Here is a 9,153-nt window from a genome sequence, read left to right as displayed (position 1 = left end):
AAGGATAAAATAAAAATAAAGATGGAAAAAGAAAGAAACAAGAATTTGCTCAATTTTTTTCTTTTATTATTTGTTATATCATAGAAAATAAAATACAAAACAGTAAAGCAAACAAACAAAATGAAACAAAACGAAAAGCATACATTCAACCTTAACAACAGCAACAAAAAAGAAAAAAAATAGCGTACAAAAAAAGAGACAGAAAAAAGTGATATATTAAATCGATTTTTTCCCAAGAAGGATAATCTGATCCTTTTTCTGCCCATATTAAGAATAATTTGATTCTATCCTTGACCTTATTTTGATTACTCATAGCTTGATATGACTCCGCTTTCATCTAAATGCTTTCCATTGCAATATGATTAAATCTGAATTATATAGCAATTTCTAACTGTAACAATAAACCTGTCCTTCTAAATTGTTGCTCCCAGATTAGTTGGCTCAGAATTTTGAGAGCCAGTTCAATAAAATTCAATAAACAGTCAGACAAAAATTCGGGGAAAGATGTAATAGATGTGTTGGTGGGATTGCCTCTCTCCAACTGTATCTGTCTGTCCCAACAGATCCATGCTACTGGTCCCATCTATTAAAGAGTGCCATTTGGCAGGACCTAGGAAGACAGTCTTTTCTCTTATGGCAGCTGCTATTCGGAACATCATCGTCCCAGATATTAGCTTGGCCCTGACCCTGTTGGTTTTTTGTAAGCCACTGAAGTTGTGACTATGTCTCTGGCTATGGGGCAGTCAGAATGTTTGCTAGAGCCCATGTGATGGTTATGTTGAGAGGTGTTTGTGGCTTTTATCTCAGCCACGAATTATGTATTTATTGCTGTGGTGCCTATTATGTTGGATTTCACGGTTGCAAACTGCCCAGAGTCAGATGGGAGACAGACGGTCATATAAAGACAAATAAATATGGTCTACCATATTGCTACCGAAAAAGCAATAAGAATATAATTCATTAATGTTTATTTTGCAATTTCCTTAAATAGTTATTTCCAATAATGAGATATCACACATATTCACTTGACTTTGAAACAAGTTTCAAAGTTTAATATTTTTGGATATTTTTGAATCAATGGTGACTGTCTGGATATTATTTTATTTTATACACAGACATACATACCCACCCACACACCACCCTTTCCTTTCCTTTCCTTTCCTTTCCTTTCCTTTCCTTTCCTTTCCTTTCCTTTCCTTTCCTTTCCTTTCCTTTCCTTTCCTTTCCTTTCCTCTCCTCCCCTCCCCTCCCCTCTCCTCATACCACTTGGTATTGATCACACCAAGGTTAACATCAGAGCAACAATCAAGAAATAAGCTAACAATAAACAGCCCAACCAAAGAACCTCCAAGGCTACTCTCACCAACACTGACACTGAAGTTACCTAGTTTGGGTGATGAAATGACTGCAAAAAAACAAAAACAAACAACAAAAAAAACAAAAAACAGACCGCACCAAGGACCCTTCATTTCAACTTTGAGCTACAAGTATTATCTTTATCCGTATAATTATCTGTACAGTTTTATGCCAATATCAGTGTAATTTCCATCAGCACAAATGTAGTATTGCACTACATTATTTATCTGGCAAGTGTTAGCTTCTTTGGCATTTTTTGAGAGGGTTATATCCTTTTCTATTAATTGTTTAAGGTTAAGTAGTAATGAAATAAAGTATTTTAGCTTATAGTTTATTGGTATCTAATACAGTTTTGACATATTTGGCACTTTCTTCTTTGCTTATGACAAGGTTATATTCTTTTGCCAGACTTATCATTATCTGTTTTAATGAACTGATTACTGAATAATTCATTTATTAATGTGGACATAACTTCTACAGGCTACAAACTGTTTACTAACAGACAACTTGTATCAATTAATTCTGAATTTTAATCAGTTTTATTTTTTATAAAATGTGACAGAATAGATATTAATGGCAATTGCCTAGATATTTTTGTGTAGCATTATTATAGCTGGTACTATTAGAGATAGTAAACTAAACAGAAGTGGAGTACATTCCTTCCAGAGAAGGAACAAACCCAACATTAATTAAACATAATGAATATAGTGAATTGTATCTGGACCTGCTGTTCCATGCATGGAGCAACTCCTTCTATTCATGAAAGTGACTTGGACTGAATAAAGACTCCAGCTGAAGAATGAGGGTAGACGTTCTCTTTTCCCCTTGCAACATCTAGCACCAACTCCTGTGTAGATTTGGAGAGTCTCCTAGCTTTGCAGATTTTTGAGAGATCTCACAGCTTCTGCTCCCAAGAATGTTTTCACATAAGCTTATTATTATGTATTCATAATCATGTTAATCAGGGGTGAAATCCAGCAGGTTCTGACAGGTTCTGGAGAAAAAAATTTGGATTTCACCACTGGTGTTAATGGATAAGCTTTTTATTAAGTATCATACCCATGATAATGGATATATTCTAAAATGTGTGTCTAGATTATTCTGGTTTTCACTAGTGATATATTTTTCCTACTCTTATTCTTCCATAAAATAGTCAGTAAAGAGAAAAGATTGCAGCATTAAGAGGTTCTGAAGACAGTCCAAGTTTCATAACTTAAGAGAATCTTAAATTCAGAGTCAAGGTTCAGCAATCTTTTTCCTTATGCTTCACTATATCCTTCCTTCCTCCCTCTTCCCAGAATTTTCTTCAAAATGCAGGATCTGCTTTTTTTTTTTTGCATCACACAAGTGTTGATCCATTGGTTGTATCAGGAATTGACCAACTGGCTTGTTACCTGAGCGGGATGGTGTGGGCTGAAAGAAAGCAATTGGCTCAAAGTCACCCAGCTGGCTTTGATGCCTAAGGAGGGACTAGAATTCATAGTCTCCTGGTTTCTAGCCTGGTGCCTTAGCCACTAAGTCAAATTGGCTCTCTAGGGAAAAAAAAGAGACATTCATATGCTATCCTTCAAAAATACTATAAAGGTGGTTTATAATGCAGATTAATTGTCTAAAATAATAATGACAAAATGATTTTTCTGGAATAGAAAGAGAGCCCTTTGCATATGACACTTATCTAATAATTGAAATGTCTATTAATCATACTATCATGCCTATAAATATAATATATAACATCTACTGTAACTATAAAAAAATAAGAGAACTGCTTCTGTAAAATTAAATGGAGAAATAGCAAAAGTATTTTGTTTCTATTTGAGTTCAGCCTTCTCCAAGCAAGCACATAAATACAAGTACTATAGGCTATAAAGTGTTATTCAAAGTGTGAGTGTTACAGAGGTTTGCTTTTGGATTTTTATCTTGGTGTGTGTGTGAGTGAGTGGGGGGGGAGAATGAGTAATTAGTAGATTATGACTTCTGATTTCATATCACAAATAATGATTTTGTGAAAGGATTGTGTTCCTTTGTATAGGAAATAGCCACTTGAGTTGAACTAAACACTGGCTTAAGTAGCTGATACTTCTAACAAGTAGTGTTTAGTACAGGGGTAGTCAACCTTTTTATACCTACTTTTGTATCTCTGTTAGTAGTAAAATTTTCTAACCGCCCACCGGTTCAGGGGGAGATGTGCGAGCTATTCTGGGACAAGGCTCTTTTGTTTGCGGTCGCACTATAGCGCCATTTAGTTTCACTTATGTAACGTGAACTAAACTTATGCCTGGGAGATACAAATAGTATATTTTCAGAAATTTAAATTGTCATGGGGAATTTTATGAAAACCTAATGAAAATGTTTTTAAATAATGCTATGAATTTTTTTTAAAAAGTCAATTAAATTAAAAAAAAGAAAAGTGCTTCAGTATTGGACAAAACCCCTACCGTCCACCATGAAAGCTGGAGCACCCACTAGTGGGTGGTAGGGACCAGGTTGACTACCACTGGTTTAGTAGAAGGGACTTTTGGTTTTGAAATACTGTTTCAAGTGGGAACGATAAAAAGAACTATAACTAATGAACCATCAATAGCTTCAGTATGACAGAGAAGCAATTCTGAGATACTTTCCTCTCCAGAATCATATTTTTTTTCATTCAAGTTTTTTATTTTATATGGTTTATATATATCAATGCATGAATAGTGTGATATCTGGGTATTATACATTTCAGTACAATAAACAATGTAATTACTCCTACATATTACATTTCATTTTCATAGTTTCATATACACATATCTTTAACTTTACCCTTTCAATTCTAAACCTTCCTTTAGAATCATTGCTTTTGAAAGTGTGTCTGATGTGCCACATTTCAAAGGTTTGCCAATGCGGAATATCCACCAATAGAAAAAGAAGGTAACAAATTGGGAGCAAGAAAGATTTGCTTACTACATATTGCTGAAAAGCTGTAAAAGTGAAACTCATGGCTTGAAGTTTAATGGCTGCTGATTTTAGTAAGGCGGACACCAGAATTATGCACTGTCGTATTTTATTGATTACTATTTAAGTCTGTGTTTATGGTGTGTTCTGTTTTCAATAGTATTGAAACCACTAGGAACCTGATCCTGATTATCATAGCAGTCCATTTCATGAACAGCTCAATAACTGCCAGTTCATCTTATCAGAAGTCCTTGGCTTGTATTAAATAAGCAGTGTTCCGTGCAAATAATATATAGGAATGAGTTGGCCAGCCTTCATTCAACCTTTAAGAAAAAAAAATGTTGGAAGCTAGCAGTCGAAAATGCTATTTTTTAAAATGAGGATTTAGACAACTTTAAGATTTATAATCTTTACCTACTTATTCAATGGACATAGCAGCACTTCTACTAATAAAGGACAGATTTTTGGTAGGCTTATCCAGATACAGGTACAACATTCTTAAGAATAAGCTTCCAGTCTCATTTCTACCCAGCTTTAGTTCAGCCTTAGAAATAAAGTAAAAAAGACTTTCGGTTTGTGTTTCACTCAAAGTGTTATTAGAAGGGTGTTTTTATGACTAATTTTTCATGTTCAGTTAATAATTTTTGGAATGGAGTATAATGAAGTGCAGGGATAAATGAAGAGTAAAATATATAGAAAGGTTTTTGATTCCTGGAGATTGTCTGGAAAGAAAAAAAATCCTTATTGTGTTAAAGAAGCCAATTATGGTTACAACTTCCACACCTCACTTGCATTTTATAAATTAAATAATTTAATATCTCGAAAGCTGTGTGGGTTCTGAATAGGTAAAGGTAAAGGTTCCCCTCGTACATACGTGCTAGTCGTTGCCGACTCTAGGGGGCGGTGCTCATCTCTGTTTCAAAGCCAAAGAGCCAGCGCTGTCCGAAGACGTCTCCGTGATCATGTGGCCGGCATGACTCAACGCCAAAGGCGCACGGAACACTGTTACCTTCCCACCAAAGGTGGTCCCTATTTTTTCTACTTGCATTTTTATGTGCTTTCGAAACTGCTAGGTTGTCAGAAGCTGGGACAAGTAACGGGAGCTCACCCAGTTACATGGCAGCACTAGGGATTCGAACCGTCGAGCTGTTGACCTTTTGATCGACAAGCTCAACATCCTAGCCTCTGAGCCACTGTGTCCTTATTTCTGAATAGAAGCCACATAACATAACTAAATTCCTGCATGCATTTACATGTGCATGTATATATAAGAGAGAGGAGGGGCAAGAAATAAGAAACAGATAGGCAGGAAATAAGGCCCAATGCCTGTGCAGTCATGCCAAGTGTAAGATGCTGTAGTAAATGTTAATAGTCAGAACTACAGCTTTTACTATTATAGTTACAAATTTAAGTTTATATTAGGTTACTAACATCTTAACTAGTTCCTGTACTAATGAATTTCAGTATGAACCAAATGGAAGAACAACAGGAACAGTTAAATGAAACTTCCTCACGAATACTTGAAAATTCAAACTTTCTACCTAGCTTGTACTAGTAGAACTACTACATTAAAAGCAACAATTATAGAAAACTATAAAAGCAACAATTATTCAGATGACATAAGGAACAAAAAGGTTAGTGAAAAACCAAATGGCCAAAGGTGGAGAAGCCTAAACTTTCTTCAAAATGAAAATTTGGGTAACAAATATACCATTAGATAATGGAAAGCACTTCCAGTTAATATCCTAAATACACAATTAACTACAACTGCGAATTAATACATTGAAACAATTCTCTGTCTCTCTGATTTGGGATATATCAGGCTTACCAGTTATGAACTGCAAAAATCTGAAAAAATATGGCAATAGAGAGATACAGATTTTTTGCATTCCAGATTTGGCAGCCCTGAGATATATGGGAGTTAAAAAAAATACCCTTAAAGAGTTTGTAAGTTTATTCCAAACTAGGAGGCCTTATAATTCAAATGTTTTATTATCTAAAAACTTTGCCAACATACCAAAGGTGCTTTTTTTTCTTCTCAAAAGGCTACTGGACTTTCTTGGTTTTTTTTCTTTTGAAAATGTTTCACTTCTCATCCAAGAAGCTTAATAACTTATGGAAATTCTCAATTATCCAGGTCATGGTTATCTGAAAGGTGCTTTTCTAAAAGGCAACTGGACATTGTTGTTTTTTCTTTCTTGAAAATGTTTCACTTCTCATCCAAGAAGTATTTATTTTTGTTTATCAACAAGAGCAAAATATAAAACAGAAAAACAAACATCCAAGATTAGCAAAGAAAAAGAGAGAAAATTTTTTTTGTGTATAAAGGAAAAGTGGGAGAAACCACAAATTTCAAAAAATGTAACATTAAACGTAAAGAATCCACCCCGACTGGATGCTGAAAAATAAATAAGTAAAAAACAGATAGGTTTCCCTCCCCTTACATAACAGGTCTACAAATAATCATGAACTTTCCCATCCTTATGCAACAAAAATACTGTATTAAATAAACATATATTTCAGATGAGAGAAGAAAGTGAAGAATCTTCTTGGCTGAGAAGCAAAACATTTTCAAGGAAGAGAAAAACCCTAGAAAATCCTGTTGCCTTTTGGTAAAGCAAGAACCTCCAAGAAGTTTCTTCAGTTCTAAATAACTGGTGGGAAATTTGCCATCAGTTAATTAGAACTGAAGAGGCTTCTTGGATAAGAAGCAAAACATTTTCAAGGAAGTATAAAACAAAACCGCAGAAAGTCCTATTGTTTTCAAAGAAAAAAAAAAAGTCCAGTTTCCTTTTGAGAAAAAAAAGTACCTTTGGGACAACCATGACCTGGATGATTGAGAATCTCCATAGAAATTTGCCAATATATCAACATTAAAAAAGAAGGTTGACATTTACTGGAAAGTCATTACTTTATTGTTTATCATCAATTTCTCTTTTAAGATAAAATGTTAGCAGGAGGCAGAGTTTGGTTGAAATTCAGGGTCCATTTAAAATGATAAATATGAATTAGGATGCAAAGCAACTTCATTGTTTTTCCTTGCTGTGCTTTTCATTCTGTCTCTTTTCTGTCACTTTATCAATGAGAGCTAAGTGAAATGGTAAAGACATCACATTTATTGAATGAAAAAAGTGGTTTTGAATCAGATGCTTTCCCAGATTGTTTATAAAAACAACAAACAATAAAAAGTATAGGACCTAGATTACAAAATCCTGTATATGCCCCTCAAAAATTATTAGTTGAAATTGACACAGTGCTATTAACAAAGATTTGCTGAGTAGTACAACTGTTTAATCCAGCTATGGATTTATGTAGTAGCAAAAGAAACTACAATATATTTCACCACCATGTTGAAATGAAGATATACTATGCCTCTCATGTTGATACTTTGACCTACTGGAGCAAAGATTTTATTAAAAATAAAGAGTATACTATTTGTCAATATTTGTCCATATTCTTCACTGTCTATTTGTCGTCACCAGATAGATTCATAACTGGCTGACCAATTGCACTAAACACATAGTTCTCAATGGAACTACAGCTACATGGAGGGATGCATGCAGTGAGGTATCCCACATTTTTCTATTTATCATGAAGTAGGCTGTAATCTGCTTTGTTAAATGCTAAAGTAAGTAAATGCTTTACTTATCTAAGTAAACTATGTTCATAGTATTTCCCTGATCCACTAATTAAGTCTCTTTGTCAAAGAATGCAATAAGGTTTGTCAGGCATGGTCTATTTTGGACAAACCCATAGTATAGGCTTCTAATATAGCTTTGCTTGCTTCTAGGTGTTCACAGATCCCTTGCCTTTCCAGGATTTTCCAGGTATTGATGTCAGGTTATTGATCTGTATTTTCCTAAATCCATTTTTCCCTTTTTTAAAGACTGGAACCACATCAGTTCTTTTCCAGTCCTCTAGTAATTCCCTAGTGCGCCAGGATTTTTGTAAGATATTGTTCAATAGTTCCAAGATCACTTCTGCTAGCTCCTTCAGAACCCTGAAATGTAATCCCTCTGTTCCTGGTGATTTGAACTTGTCTAAAGTGGACAGAAGTTCTTTTATCATTTTCTTCCTATTTTAATTTGAATTCCTAATCTGTCTTTTACGGTACTGCTTTCGATAGGTTGGACTATTTTTCCTTTTGTGCCAAGAAAAAAAGAATTAAGCAGTTCCGCTTTCTCCCTGCTACCCATCATCTCCTTGCCATTTTCTCTCATTAGTGGACTATTGTTTCCTTTACTGTTCCTTGATTTTTTTATACGTTGAAACAATAATAATCTTCTTCTTCTTCCTCTTCCTCTTCCTCTTCCTCTTCCTCTTCCTCTTCCTCATCCACCTCCTCCTCCTCCTCCTCCCATTCTGAGCCTTAGTATTCCTGAATTAGTCTCTGCAGATTCAGCTATTTGCTAAATCTGCTGTACTTTTGTGTCCCTCTTTCCATTTTTTATACTTGTTCTTTTTGCTTTCTCAATTTATCAGAAGTTTTTTATGGAACTAGGCTGGTTTGTCTTAGGTCTCTTATTTTTCTTTTTCAATGGTATTATGTTAGACTGGGCTTTTATAATCTCATTTTTCAAAATTTCCCAAGCTTATTGAATTGTTTTCACCTTTAAGATTTCCATCCATGGAATCCTTTTTAAGCTCTAAATTTGTGGAAATCAGTTCTTTTAAAGTCTAAGTCACTCATTCGACTTTGTTCTATTACTTCTACCTGTATTATGTTGACTTCCAATATGACATGGTCATTTCCCCCCAAATTTACTGCAAAGTTCCCCAAAGTTCCTGCATCTTCAACCCCCTCTATCATTTCATCCCTTAGTAAGTATTAAATCCAGTATAGTTAATCCTATGCTTCCCTTCTCTGCC

The sequence above is a fragment of the Ahaetulla prasina genome, chromosome 3 (genome assembly GCF_028640845.1).
Source record: "Ahaetulla prasina isolate Xishuangbanna chromosome 3, ASM2864084v1, whole genome shotgun sequence".
NCBI lineage: Eukaryota > Metazoa > Chordata > Lepidosauria > Squamata > Colubridae > Ahaetulla > Ahaetulla prasina.
This window is presented reverse-complemented; position numbering follows the sequence as displayed.